Source organism: Macrobrachium nipponense, chromosome 5 (genome assembly GCF_015104395.2).
Source record: "Macrobrachium nipponense isolate FS-2020 chromosome 5, ASM1510439v2, whole genome shotgun sequence".
Taxonomy (NCBI): domain Eukaryota; kingdom Metazoa; phylum Arthropoda; class Malacostraca; order Decapoda; family Palaemonidae; genus Macrobrachium; species Macrobrachium nipponense.
In genome coordinates, this window is record NC_061107.1 from 40,352,903 (window position 1) to 40,368,733 (window position 15,831).

Below are 15,831 nucleotides of genomic sequence, written 5' to 3' on the forward strand. Positions count from 1 at the left end.
CGGCAAATAGTTCACTATAAATCTTGACTAATATTGGAAGTGCCAGTACGTTACTCGGTTAGGAAATAAACGAAGCATCCTTATGATACAGAGAGAGAGAGAGAGGAGAGAGAGAGAGAGAGAGAATGAAGAACGGTACACCATGTATGGGGCTTAACATGTAGTGGAGTTGTGACCAAATGCTTCCGGTAAACGAATGTTACCTTGATTGCTCTCTCTCTCTCTCTCTCTCTCTCTTACAGATTTCTGGGTTTTTGTGTGTCTAGGCACAAAATTCATTATCATTACGAGTCTGGACGTGAACGCAATCGTTCTAAGCAAATAGTGATGTTAACATCACATAGATGTTAATTTCAAAGGACTTCATATTTCTTATTTATTAACGATGTATACTTTTACCTTAATGGCCAAAAATTACAGAAATCGTTTACGCAGAGGATATATAGCGATACGTTTAGTTGAGACTCTTAAGAGAGAAATAAAATCTTTATTTTCATTCTTTGTGAAGCCAAGAAATCTCTGCTGGTCTCTTATATGTCTTTAACCTTCCATGATTTAAGTGCTTATTTAAAGAATATGAAAGAAACCTTAGCAACTGAAACATTCTTTTTAATTGTAAAACTACTACATACTACTACTACTACTACTACTACTACTACTACTACTACTACTACTACTAATATAATAATAATAATAATAATAATAATAATAATAATAATAATAATAATAATAATAATAATAATAATAATAATAATACTGAATAGTATAGATGTTTCAACGGTATTAATTTTATATAGAAGCTTCTCAATTCTTCTTATTATCTTTTTCTCAACAGAATGTGACTGGTGAATCAGGTTTCCTAAGAGCATATAAAGATTTCAGTTGTCTTAGGTTTATTTCCTCTGACGTGTCGACAGCGCACAGGCAGTCATCTATGAGACTATACAACAAAGTGAATTAAGATACTGTTTTACATGTATTTTAGCAGGCACAATCGGACGGTAGGTCGGTAAGCAGGAATTTTAATTGGTCGTTGGATGGTGACGAAATCTGTCCCCGTGGCGTTGAGATCTTCTAGGTCCGTCCGGGGTTGTTGGCGTGGGTTGGGTGTTGGTTGGGTTTCATACCACCTGGGTGGTTGGTAGTACTATAAGCCGTCCAGGTGACATGTCATCCGCTCGCTCTCTCCCTCTTTCTCTGCTTCTTCCTCTCTTTCTCTCTCTCTTACTCTCTCTCTTTCTTTCTCTCTCTGCTTGTTCCTCTCTCTTCTCTCTCTCGTTGAATGTATATAATAATTATAATAATAATAATAATAGTAAAAATAACAATAATTCTACTACCTTATAAAAAATATATACTAGAAATACTGAGTGTTCCCAACACCAATGCCTGTTCTTCGAATATTATACTTGCAAACATCATTTTCTTACATATTTATGTAGACTAATTCGCAGAATAGATAACGTCGAGCAATTATAAGAAAAGATATGTAGCCATTGCATAGTATTAATCAAATTGTACTCTTTTATTCGTAAAGGGTAAAGTCCCTTTTCCATCGATCAATGGATTTTGAAAGCAGAAATTATAATTATGAAAGTAATCAGGAAGAAGTATTGAGAATGCAGTGGGGGCAAAGGAAGCTCTCCCACAAAACGTCCGTAACCTGCTGAACGTTGCCGTATAAATTTTTATGAGAGATTCTTATTTTATAGTATTTGTCTGTTAAACATATTAAATAGAATATAAAACTATATGTATACATATTGAATCTGCCTAAAAAAAATAAAAAAAACTTAAATAGGTGGTCAGAGTATGCATGCAAATTTCATTGGACTTAGGGCTAAAAACTAACCAGTAACAAAATAATATAGTTGTGAATGCGTTGCTATTGTCACACGTTTTTCGTTTGAGGCAATGTTGAAATTGAACTTGAAAGTAACTCATATATTGTTGTCGACAAATATTTAATACATGAATAATGAATAGCTAATTATATCCACGCGAATTTTAAATTTTATTTTTTCAGAATTCATTGTTTATATTCTATGAATTTAAATGTTGCTATGAAGTACAATAAGTATCATAAAATCTCCAAATTATGGTGAAATCCCAGCCTGGATGTTTCCATATTTTATTTGTTAATAATTACAGCAATCTGCGTACGTAATTATTTTTAAACAAAGCTATAATCTTGCATGGATGTGAAAATTATGATTATTTTCTTTAAAGAAAAGGGAGTAATGGAAAGAACAATGAAGAACTGTTTAAAACAAATGCATGGGGTATTAAAGAGATATAACTTTGGAACTACATCTATATAGCATTTACTGATAAAAAAAAGGAGGAGGTTCCACCCTGTGGTAGGGATGTACGAATACTACCACCGTAGGTCCTGTGTGACATAAAAAGCGACTCTTTTAATAAAACGCGAGGCATACCGCTAATGTCTGTAGATGATGACAGCAAGGGCATGCGGTCGTAAAAACCCCCTTTCCAAACTATAAACCATGCCTTTATGTTGTAAGGAAGGGCGCATCAGGCAACCGACTCCTTAATGTAGAGATAATGACGGGAAAGAAGATAAATAAAGGAGGTTCATCGAGTGATTTGATATTTCATTTATATTAAATGAATGGCAGCTAAGTTTTATATAAAAAAGGTAGTTTTATAGGCGACAGAAACAATACAGAAACACTAGAAATTAGCATTTTTACAAAATAAACTTTTATGCATGGTATACCATGATACATAGTTTTGATAGGAAATTAAAATAAGTTCCGGTAAGAATTATCAGTACATTGATGGTGGAGCCACACATCAGATATTTATAAATTCTATTCTTATTATTAACCGTTATTTGAAGTACGATTTCCATTCAAAATCTGAAGATTAGCAAAGGAATGAGTCAAGAGTAAGTCCTTGTTTTTGAGCTCACGCGCACAAAGATATGCTCTTTGGTGCAAGAGAAAAATGCACTAGAAGATTGTTCTTTCCCGTTAACTCAAAAAGGACTGGGAATGATTTCAAGACAAGATTTATCAAATGTTTGTTTTTGAAGGCTTTATGAATGATCTCTAATATAGAGACACTAAGCGTATCCTTATTTTAAAGTCTTAGCAAAGGGAAAGTTTATGATATAGAAGAATAATTGTCATTTTAATATTTTTAAATATAACTGCTTTTCTTCATATTCATGAACTTAGCCAAACTTAATTTACTGGCTTGTTAACCTTATATAGTAAAGAATACTGTCGCTATTGCCGATAAGGTACTGTTTATTTGTGGATTTATCCTAAAGGAAATCAAGTCTTGTATTAAGGTCGGTCATTTCCTATATTTTATTTGATAATGACGGCTGCTAGTGTCTTTGGGTAAATAACTGAATAAAGAAACACAATGTGTAATGAATGTTTGTTATGTCAGACATTTTACTAATCACTATCTTCTATTTGTTAAGCATTTTAACTACTTACACAAAGAGGTGATGCATGTTTAAATTTACAGATAACCTACCAGTAGTGGCAATACTATACCTTCTGATAACCATTCACCTTTTCATTTTGATCTTCTCCATGTAATTATAGGCTAGAATAATCTTCTGATGTTTAAACTAAATTTACAACGAAACAATCAAGAAATCTATCTATTTTTTTTTTTCTTTTTTCTTTTTTTTTGCGGAAGCTGCTGGATGCTTCTGGACATGATGGGAATGTAATCTGCGTCTCATCCTATAGTAGACGTTTCAGAAATCTTACCCTTCCCAGCCAGGCTTTTTCCAACTTAGGTGAGTTTAGCGGCGCGTTATGAGGTGAGTGCGGATCGGTCCGTGAAGTTGAAAATTTCGTCAAAAAAAAAAAAAAGGTGGGGGGCCAGTTGTGGGGTGAAGTATAAGACTGGGTTAAGACCACGACTAATAAAAAGGATCTTTGTTGGAAAGGAACATTGAGGGCGATAAATCCCACGTACATAATGTTGCTTAATTATTTGTAAATAAAAACTGAGATCTGCAGAACATAAGCAGTGATAACAAGCTGCTATGTGGTGGACTGATAAGTAAATGGCCGACTGCCATGCTCAGTGAAAAGAGAAAAAGTCCCCAAAATAATATAAGACACAGGGACTAAAATACAGAAGTATAAGTATGATAAATATATGAAGGATAAGCATACAACGAAAATTCGGCAGAAAGATTATTTCAGAAAGTGAGTTAGGCAATAACAGACATGTTTTCAGTTTATAGATGGCAAAGGTATGGTAATAATGAGCACAACATTTGGTTAAAAGTATTGAGAGGCCATATAAGCCAAGATGAACTGAAGTAGCAGCCATATATGTAATAGTGTAATAGAGGGTTTCGTGAAGAAGCAAGAGCAATTGAAAGGGATTTTGATCCAAATCTTTTCATGGAAAACTGAATTATGAATACTGACAAAACTGAAATAACTGTGACGCCCATTTAAATGAATTGCCACATTTCTATTGATGCAATAAGAACTGAAACTCATATTGATATGTAGATCAGATAAAGAGGCGAAATATTTGACCCAGTTGGATATATAGAACACGTCTCAAGAAAAATTTAGTAAAATCTGCATGTTAAGAAGAAACATATCTTATGTTGCATTCAATTTTTTGAAATATTTTTATCGTTCAGTAAAATATTCTATCTCTTAATATTTTACTTAGAATCAGTTTCGAAACTTATCTGTAGATTCTCATTAAAATGCTGAATATTTGTAAGTTATTGTTCAGCATTACAGCAATTTCAGCGAATTCAATAAAATGTCATCGTAAAGCGTAAATTATCATCAGTGTCTATATATTATCTAAAAGGTGCAAGTTTAGTGAATTTTAATATTTCGCAAATAAATCTCTGCACAAGTTTTATTTGCGAGAATTCTGCACACGCAAACTCTAAACTTTTTTTTTATTTGCGGTTTTTGCAACCTCCTAAATTATAGTTGTTATCTTAATTAACCAGAAAACCTCTGGGTGCTCGTTATGTTTGTAAAGACTAGAAAGCCTGGCATTTCTCCGTTGCAGACGAATCCACAGATATCCATGTATATTTTTTACCTCTACAGCTTTAATGATTTTTGTTTTTCAGGTAATTTTTACATGCAGATATATATAATCCAAGAGAGCTTTCCATGTAGAATTTTAATTTATACAATATATTGGCGTTTAATAACGAGTATGAGCCAAATAACCATATTAGATAGAACTGTTATTTCCGCAAAACAAATCCACAATAAACCTAAACGACAAAGTAAAACATAGAAAGCGTTATAATGCTGGGATAAAACCGAATTAAAGTTTCTCATTAAATTTATTTTCAATGTTTTATTTTAACATCTACAGATACTGAATATTTCATTGATGCTATATTTTGAAATGTTTTGATTATTGGCAATCACATTTTACTTCGAATGCTATTAATGTAATGTAATATGCAATATGCAGTAATTATTAAATGATCCAGCCAAATAGCTGAAGTCGTTATCAAATTAAACTGAACCAGGGAGAACAGAGGTTCTGGAATACTGCGGTTCTTAATAGTAAATTAAACACAACAATGAGTAGTCATAAACAACCCCTAATATGCGAATAGTAATGGTAAAAAAAATATTTTTTACGTAAGAAGAAAGAGAAGTGGTAAAATTAAAAATGCCAAAAAAGTGTCATGAATGACGTTTCCACGCGTTTTTTACACTGGGTTATTATTCAAGTCTAATGGGGGAGTTTCCGTTGGGTTAAATTCATAGTGCAATGTCACTTAGTATGTATGGATTGGTAATTTCCTGGTTAACTTTGTTATTTAAAGATGTAAAGCTTATTAATCACAAATGACGGAAGCGGATACTACGAACCAGTGTTGCCAGATGGTTTCTCTCAGATGGAAGGAACGTGATAAAACCTCGGCTTTTTTTGAATATAGAGCCGAGTAGTGTTGGAATCAGAAAATAGTTCTAAATGCATTGAAATATTAAGTTACAGATTGAGAATAAGATTTGTTAAACTACGTAAGGTTAGGTTTGAGTTATGTCAGGCAGTTGAACATTGCCAGACATTTGTGTGCATAATAATTTAGTATAATTATTGCATATCCCAACGTAATAAGAATTTTTGTAAGTGCATAAGTGTATAAGATACATATGCATAATCATGAAAAATCAAAGGCGTAAAAATTAACAATCAGATAAAAATTCAGGAAAACGGTAATAAGGATACATCGTAGTCCACCCTTCCTTAGCTGAACTGAAGGACCTCTCACGCCGGAAAAATCAGATTTACAGGTCAGGTCGGCAACTCCAAAGTGATCAGCCCAAATTTCTGAGTGTTGGTTAGAACTAACTGGCAGCCCGGTGGATTGACGGCTTTCATCAAAATGAAAGGTGGACTTTTTAGACCATCAAGTCAAAGTGGTGAATATCCAGAGTGCTGTCCCTCAGTCAGCTAATATCAGGATATGAAAGTGATGGTATTGCCCCTGAAATGGTTTCTTTGCAAAGGATAGCGTTTTATCTCTCACGATGGAGAGCTAAATATGAATTAGTAATATATTTCACGTTTTTCATATTTTCTAGGAGTAATATTTTAAAATATCTTATATTTTATATATTTTATTGCAGGTTTACGACAATATTGACATATTGCTTTGGATTCGTTGTTGCTTTATATAAGTAGACATACAGTACCAGCACCAATATGCTTTACAGCATAATAACATTCTATTTTCTATATTTTTCTATTTAATGTCTCACTATATTATGCAGTAGTAAGTATCTACCAGACCAACTACAGTGCGCACTTTCATTTGTAACTTGAAACAGTTGTAAGTTTTGTCTTAATCCAGAAAGTTTCTTTTTTTACCTTCTATTAGAATATCAGTTTTATGCCCTGACTTCGTGGGTTGTCTGGCGCCACGTGGGCCAACCAACTATCTCTTTGGTGTGCTGTCCAATCTCCCTGGATTAGTGCCTCCCACAGCTCTGGTCCAGGGATGCCTTTAAGTAGTGCCTGTGGCTATCAGATGGGTGGGTCTTGTATCCAAGGGTCGTTTAGTGACCTGGGAAAACGTTTCCATGCAGTTACACGTTCTAGGAAGACCATAAATGGCCGCCAAAGGAGTAATAACTTGAGCTTTGTAGAAGAAGCAATTTCTCCACAGCCAACTGTTAATGTCAACAGCAAGATGAATGATTATTACTTTTAGGTGTTTTGGAAATGATATTCTTGAGAAGTGATCTGGCTTGGGAAGGGATAACTCTCACAGTAACTCCCTAACAATTTGACATATCACACCTTTACTTTTCATAATATCTGCTCTGTTATTTACCCTTCATTGCTCTAATTTACTTAAAATTAGTATTTATGCAGCAAAAATAATAATAACTGCAAGTTATGTCATTTCAGTGTTAATGATTACGTTATCGCAGAATAGAATTGCTATTAGTATTCAATATAATTTCTTCAAACTAAAGCAGTGTGGACAGCAAATTATTAAAATGTATATCTCGTGACTTAATGTAAAAACATTTGAATAAGGTTATGGGATTATTACTAAAGTAGCATACAGAAGTTAATCATGAACTTAAACATATTGTTAACTTTGGTATGCAAGGTCATGCTGTTTGTTGCTTTGATGAGGCAGTACAAATGAGGTACTCATGGGCTTATGTTAGGTGATGGCATGGTACTCGGGTACAATGGGGAAAGTGCGAGATGTGGCACAAAGATCACAAGAGTCTAATGGCTCTAATTTCAGTATAATTTTGACTGCCAAACATATAACTTAATGGCTTAAGAGTCAGGGACTTTGGAGGCCAGCTGATCTGGAGATTAGTACTCGGAGTTATAATAAAAAAAAATAATAAGTAAGAAGAAATGATATATGCAAGAGAGTATCTGGGTTTTCAAGGTTATTTTGAGGCGAAATTATGTAACTCTTCACTATGGAGGGAGTGCCACATTACTCTGGGGTTGTAAGGGTAGGGAGAGGGGGACATGGTAACAGGGAGCTATTGATAAGGATATAACCTCTGATGCTTAGAAAGGACATCAGCAATTTTGTTATCTGTACCGTTGATATGTTCAATTCTCCAATTGTAATCATAGAGATCAAGGCACCAACGTTTTATACTCATATTTTGGTTCCTGAAAGTTGTGAGATAACTAAGGGGGTTATGATTCATCAGGAAAGTTAAGGGGAATCTATGATCACCATGCTACGACTCAAACTGTTTCATTGTCAGAAGTTCTTTTCCAATGGTACTGTACAAGGTTTGATCCAAGTTGAGTTTCCTGGAATAGAAGGCTTTTGGGTGCCTAATATCATCCTTTCCTTGGAACATGACTGCCCCAATCCTGATGCCACTAGCATCAACTGCCATGTAGTAGGGCCGGTCATATTTGCGTGCATCAGAGAACTGGTTGACTAATGAGTACTGCCTTGCAGTGGTTGTATGCTCGCTCACACTCAGATGTAAAACAGAAGGGTTGTTTGCCTTGAAGTGGTTAATTATAGGGTCAGATGTATCAGCAAAGTCAGGAATGAAATGCTGAAAGTACTGGACCATTCCTATGAAGCACTGTGGTTCCCTATTAGTTCTAGAATATGGCATAACCTGTAGAGCATGAACAGTGGCATCCTTCAGCATCAGTCCACCGTTTCATACTGTGTGAATGATATATGTGATCTTGGCCACCATAAACTGGCATTTCTTAAGGTTGATAAGATTGGCCTTTTCTGGGGCAGCGAGGATTTGGACAAGGACCTGTAGGTGCTCCTCCCATGAGTGTGCATAGGTGACTATATCGTCTAGATATACTGTACAGTTTTTCATAATTCCCAGGATCTAATTCATTAGCCTGTGGAAACAGCTAGGTGCATTCTTTAACCCAAATGGCATCTCCCTATACTGGTAGAGGCCAGTGGGCTTGGTGAAGGCAGTAAGAGGGTGCAGTTCCTCGGACAGGGGTACCTGCCAGTATCCCCTTTCTATGATTGATTCTGCTCAAATACAAGGCACTGCTCATTCTGTCTAACAATGCCTCAGTTCATTGGAGGAGTTATGGTTTGGGGTTGGTTACATCATTTAACTTACGAAAGTCTATGCATAATATATCTCCCACCTCATTCCTTAGAGGCTGAGGCTACTGGGGAGGGCCACTTACTGTGGATGTCCCCAATAACCATGAGTTCGAGTTGGAGCTACACCTGCTCCTCGATCCTATTTGGTGTCTGTGGATTGTCTAGGTAGGAATGGCACATGCCCACAGGTGTATCCTATGCTCTAGGATGTCGGTGCATCTGAGGCTGTCCTGAGTTACCTGTGGTGGTACAATTAACAGTTGTTTTATGTCCTGACACTGGTGACTCTCATGTCCCGGGGTAAGGGCCTCAAGGTTGAGTAGGACTTCGGACCAGGAGGGGCTTCCATGGCCTCCTGCTCCTCTCTGTTTAGTACAGTTTTAATAAATGAATGAGTAGCAATTTACTTCCCGATTATTTTGCTTGAGGGCCTGTAAAATGAGTTTCAAGGGGGCAAGTGGCTGCTTTGTGAAGTATCAGGATCTGGTCCCCATTATGAAAAGATCTATTTCTTACCGTATGGGTTTTAAGGGTAGCTGTAAGGGCCCCAAAACACAAATGGTAACTAATGAAGGATTAGATCTTGAAGTAGATGAGAAGGTGACCAGAGTAAAGCAAATAGGGGAAATTTTTCCTTGAGCAGACGACACAAGAAACCAGTTTCAACAGCAGCTCAGTTACGGAACTGCAACAAGAACAGTCAGGCATTGAAGAAATGGAGTAGAACACATATCGAGGATTGAGGGGGAAATGTACTTGCGATACTTACAATCGACCTCACAAGAGAATAAATTACCATACAAATCAGTTGCTAAGAAAGAAATTTTGTTACTGATCACTTAATAAGAAAAATATTGCGTTACTTAACACTGAGACTCCTTGGGCAAATGGCCAACAACACAGTACAATTTCTGACACAATACAAGGATCACTCAAAAAACATGAAAGGAAAATCAGTCAGTTAGTTGGCGGTGGGTTTCGTTCCTCATAGTGCCGGAGAGGGGGAACCTAAGTGACTCACCACAAAGAATCATGGGGCTAACAAGTGGCTTGTCTCAAAGGGAGTGCTTGGGAGAGCTCTGGATAAAATTCTAAGTTTGGCCTTTTATACATTCGGGGATGGTCTGCCAGTCTCCCGGTAGAGGGTTACCTGTTCTTCAGGTACATCGTCACCACAAGGTCATGCCACGTGACCTAGCTTTAAATATGTTGGCTGATAGAGGCATGTCCTTGGCGGACTCTCCCTTCCAGCGACAGTCAGAAGAAAAAAAGGAGACTACAGAATTAATTCATTTAAGGAAGTGGTGTGGGTGGAAAGAGTGAATTCGCCTGTATCTTTATTGTGAACAAGATGGATGAGAAAGCTTTTAAGTTAATTTATTTATATATATATATATATATATATATATATATATATATATATATATATATATATATATATATATATATTATATTATCTTTTAATTGTATGCACTTTTTATTGAGCTTCATTCATTCCGCAAACAGAACATTTGAATATTAGCGATAAAAGTGGTCACCGAAAGCAGTTTGAATCGACTCAAATACTATGTTTGCGGTATGTGGGTGTAATACAAATTTGCACTCAAGCACTTGTATTGCTAGGGAGAGAGAGAGAGAGAGAGAGAGAGAGAGAGAGAGATGCCGTGTCTCTTATCAATAAATTGACTACCTTCTTCTTCTTTCCCACCGTTATCCCTATCATTAAGGGGTCTGTTGCCTGATGCGCCTTCTCCACTGCCTTCTATGAAAGGCATCATCCTCCATAAACCTCTCCTCTCTATATTTCCCTTCACTTTATCTCGCCATCTATTTCTCTGCCTCCCTCTCGATCTCCTTCCTGTAACAGGGTCCTCCCAAACCCTCTTCACTCTCTCCTCGTCATCCACCCTCAACACATGCCCATACCATCTTAATCGTGACTCTCCTATCACCTCTGTAATCTTTACTAAGCCTGGCCTTCTTTATATTTCATCATTTTACAGTCTCTCAAGTAGCAATATTCCCATAATCCACATCAGCATTCTCATCTCTGTTCTCTCAAGCTTTACTTCCTCTTTTCTTCTTAGAGTACGTGTTTCTACTCATTACATTAACACTGGTCTTATCACTGTATTATATCTTGATTTTTAACTTGATTGGCATTTTCGTATCACATACCACTACAGCTACCTCTCTCCACTTCCCCCATGAAGCTTTTATCCTACCATCAACTTCAGCCTCACATCATCCTTCATGGCTTAAAGTAGATCCTAAGCATTTGAACTTTTCTGCCTGTTTTAAAATTGAGCCTCTTCTTTCTTGTATTTTTATTTTGTCTCTATCTTCCCTACTGGTCACCAAAACCTCTGTTTTATTCACATTCACCATTAAGCAACCCCTCTCTAAAGACTCCTGCCACTCTCCAACCCTTCTCTGTAGGCCCTAATTTTCAGTAGTAATTACCAGATCATTGGTGTACAACAACTCCTACAGCTCTTCATTCCTGATCTCTTCACTTAACACATTCATGACCAGCACAAACAAAAATGGGCTTAATGCTGACCCCTTTTGCAATCCAACACTAACTTCAAAGTTTTATGTTTCCCCAACTGCTGTTATCACTTGTGCTTGTTCCCTTCCTTAAATACAAAAACATCACTTGTCTGTTACAGTCATGTCTCAAAAAATCGTACTCTTACCCTTTCTGTCTATGGGAAAACGATCTTACTTCAAACGGTTGTGTCCTAGTGAGAAAACCTGATATATTCCATCTGTTTCACTTTCTGTCTTTTAAAAGTATGAAATTATTACTTTTTCATAAAAACTACAAAAGTTAGCCTTTGTAAACAAGAACTCTGCCCCACCCCCCAAAAAGATAAGAATTTCTCAATGTCTAGTTTTTCTAATATATTTCTATACAGAAGGCTTCAAAGGCCCTATTTCTAAGCTCATCAAGGATTCCTCACTTTCAGGTTACTCAAAAAGACCTTCAAAAATTAGTCTTATGGAATTAATTAGACAGAAACTGGGATTCTTAAAGAACCTTATGTCTATATCAGCTGATCGAATGTTAGCAATGTTGCCTATATTGCATCTGATTGTTTTGAGTAACTTTATCAAGTTTTCATTTCACTGAACTTCAATGTTGTGCATTTGTTTAGTAGGAAATTTTGAAATACAAGAAGAATGATGCACATGTGAGCTCGGATAATTTAAATAATTTTTTATATCAATTATTTTAGCAGCATTAAGCTATTTGTGTTTCTTCTATGCTATATTTACGTGAGTGCTATTTCTCTGATACGTTCATTTCATTAAAATATCTTTTTTGAAGCGTAGCTCTTTAATTTTTACATCTTAATAATTAAATCATTGTATGTTATAAATAGATACACGCACACGCACACACACATACACACACGCAAATACACATACATACATATGTATATATATATATATATATATATATATATATATATATATATATATATATATATATATATATATATATATGTGTGTGTGTGTGTGTGTGTGTGTGTGTGTGTGTGTGTGTGTGTGTGCTCTTTTCCTACTTTCGTAGTTCCCACCCGATATTCTCCCTCTTTCGAAGGACCATATACCATATTCTTCAAAGCCATTTTGCATTGCTTTCCCTTCCCCTTTCATCTCACTTTCATACCGCTTGTGTCTTTATATCTCGAGTTCTTCCTATTAATTTTACGATCGTCGTCGCCTCTCACTCCCTCTCACTCTGTCTCTCTCTTTTCTTTCACACTTTCCCTTGTTTGACCAGGTTATACTCGCTTCCGTTTTTTCACACAATTTCCTCGCAAGATTTAGGGATTATCTAGACTAACATATTTTCTTCTTTGATGAGGACATTTTACTATTCCAATGTCTTTTTGTAATATATTATGACCAAGGCTTTAGGTGAATCAGCTAATTAAAAATAAACTACCGATGAGTCCCATATACTATGCATTATTATACAAAAACCGTTTTTTTCTGAGTCATCTTATCCTTTTAATGCGCTCACGTGGAATGGAATATTCTGGTATGCAAAGACCAGAGATGTATTTTCGATATTACCTTTGGAAAATGTAAAAGCGAGATATTTCTGTATCTTCAGATAATGAAAATTGCTTGTTAATAGTTTTATCGTTTGAAGATCAAAATTGAAAAATTTTCTTAAGGGAAATGAAGGAGTTGAACTTATATTTATATCGCTCTTCCCCCCCCCCCCCCCCCCTCCCCCCCCCCCCCCCCCCCCCCCCGCCCCCCCCCCCAAAAAAAAAAAAAAAAAAAAAAAAACTTTTTAAAGTCTGTCTAATCATTACAGATTTGGCTAGGCTAATATGTGTTTTTGGTTTATCTAAAAGGTCAAGACCTGCGTATGAACTTTCTCAAACGTTACTACAATGCAAATCGCTTATCAAGTAAAACAAAAGTAATTAGAATTAATTTTCACAAGGGTAAGACAACTTCGTGACATTATCTCCGTTGAGTAGATGCTATTCTAGCAATGTAGCAATTCATAAGTTTCATTACATGTGTGAAATAAAATTAGAAAATGACAATTTCTATTAAATGGGATTTTTATATGATTATTTTTATATATTATGGATTCTCATAATAAATGTCTATTACAGAGTGATAAAGCTAAAACGCAGAACGATCATTCAACAATTTGCGCAACTTTGTCATTTTTTTTTCAAGAAATAACCGAGTATAATTCTTTACTTTTAATCCCGGAGGAGAATGCATAATCCCATATTAGTCTCTGTTAGTATAATTTTCTGCTTATGTTTTTTATCCATTCTAAAATTCTTTCTAGCGTTTTGATAAACTGTTTTATAGGTGTTCTTACAAACGCTATACCAACTTCTTTTCTTATCGTTGGTGCTATTCAACGGTGATGCATTCTCATTCTATCATTCCTGGATCTGTCTAGATAAGATATCATGATCTCTTCTTCCTTCCCACAGTTATCCCTACACTAAGGGGTTGTTGCCTGATGTGCCTTTCCTTACAACATCAGGCATGGTTTATTATATGACAATGGGGTTTTTACGACCGCATGCCCTTGCTTTCATCAACCACAGTTACTGGCTGTGGGCCTCGCCTTTGACTAAAAAGTCCACTGCAAGACAGCAGTTTCCACAGTTATTGGCTGTGGGCCTAGCCTATTACTAAATAGGTAAGACTGCAAGGCAGCAGCTGTCCTTTTAGTCGTCTTTTATGGCATGCAGGACCTACGGTGATAGTATTCTTACACCACTACCACAGGTGGCTAGATAAGATCTCATGATCATCCTAAATTAACCTGATTTATTTCTGAAGACCCTTTATGTGTTATTTAGCCCATCAATGTCCTTCTCCACTAGGCCAGTTCACAAATAAGTCTTGAAATTCAGTTTCATTGTTTGTATAAAATGGATAATTTTTATACTCTCCAAAGCGCCAAATGTAGAACATAAGTATTTTGATAACTAAGAGTCTGGCAGATAAAATCCATACATAAGACCAGGAAAAGAAAGTAGACAGAAAATAAAATCAGCTTGGAGGTAAATGATTAAGCTACTTTAAGAACGGCAGCACTCATTATATATATATATATATATATATATATATATATATATATATAATCATATATATATATAATATATATATATATATATATATACATATATATATATACATATATATATATATATATATATATATATATATATATATATATATATATATATATATATATATATATAATATATATATATATATATATATATAATGAGTGCTGCCGTTCTTAAAGTAGCTTAATCATTACCTCCAAGCTGATTTTATTTTCTGTCTACTTTCTTTTCCTGGTCTTATGTATGGATTTTATCTGCCACACTCTTAGTTATCAAATACTTATGTTCTACATTTGGCGCTTTGGAGAGGTATAAAAATTATCCATTTTCTTTTATACAAACAATGAAACTGAATTTTCAAAACTTATTTGTGAACTGGCCTAGTGGAGAAGGACATTGATGGGTTAAATAACACAATAAAGGGTCCTTCAGAAATAAATCGGTTATTAGGAAATTAATTATATATATATATATATATCTATATATATATATATATATATATATATATATATATACTATATATATATATAATATATATATATATATATATGTATATATATATATATATATACATATATATATATATATATGTATATATATATGTATATATATATATATATATATATATATATATATATATATATATATATATATATATATATATTATAAATATATATATATTGAAAAGGTATTGGCATGATAAAAGGATATACACAAAGAAATTCGGCTTATGCAGTAGACGTGCCAGAATGTTTTCTCTAACATTTAGGCTAAAAAGAACTTGTTTGTCAGCCGGGAACGCCATTTCTATGCTAAAGTCTTGGGAATTCTTGATGAAATTTTAATCAACTTGAATCAAAATGCGGAGAGACTAATTTTCAATTTAGATTTTCAACGATGAGGCGTTATAGCCTTCCAAATTGCTTATCTCTAGGCCCTTAGAATAAAAAAAAAAAGTAAAAAACAATCGCTAACTTTCATATTTTTTATATCGGGTAAACATTATATCGATCATAAGATATAAGAACATGAACACTCTATACGATTATACAACAAAATTTCTTTAAAGACTTTAAATACTTCTTTAAAATCAATAATGGTTTT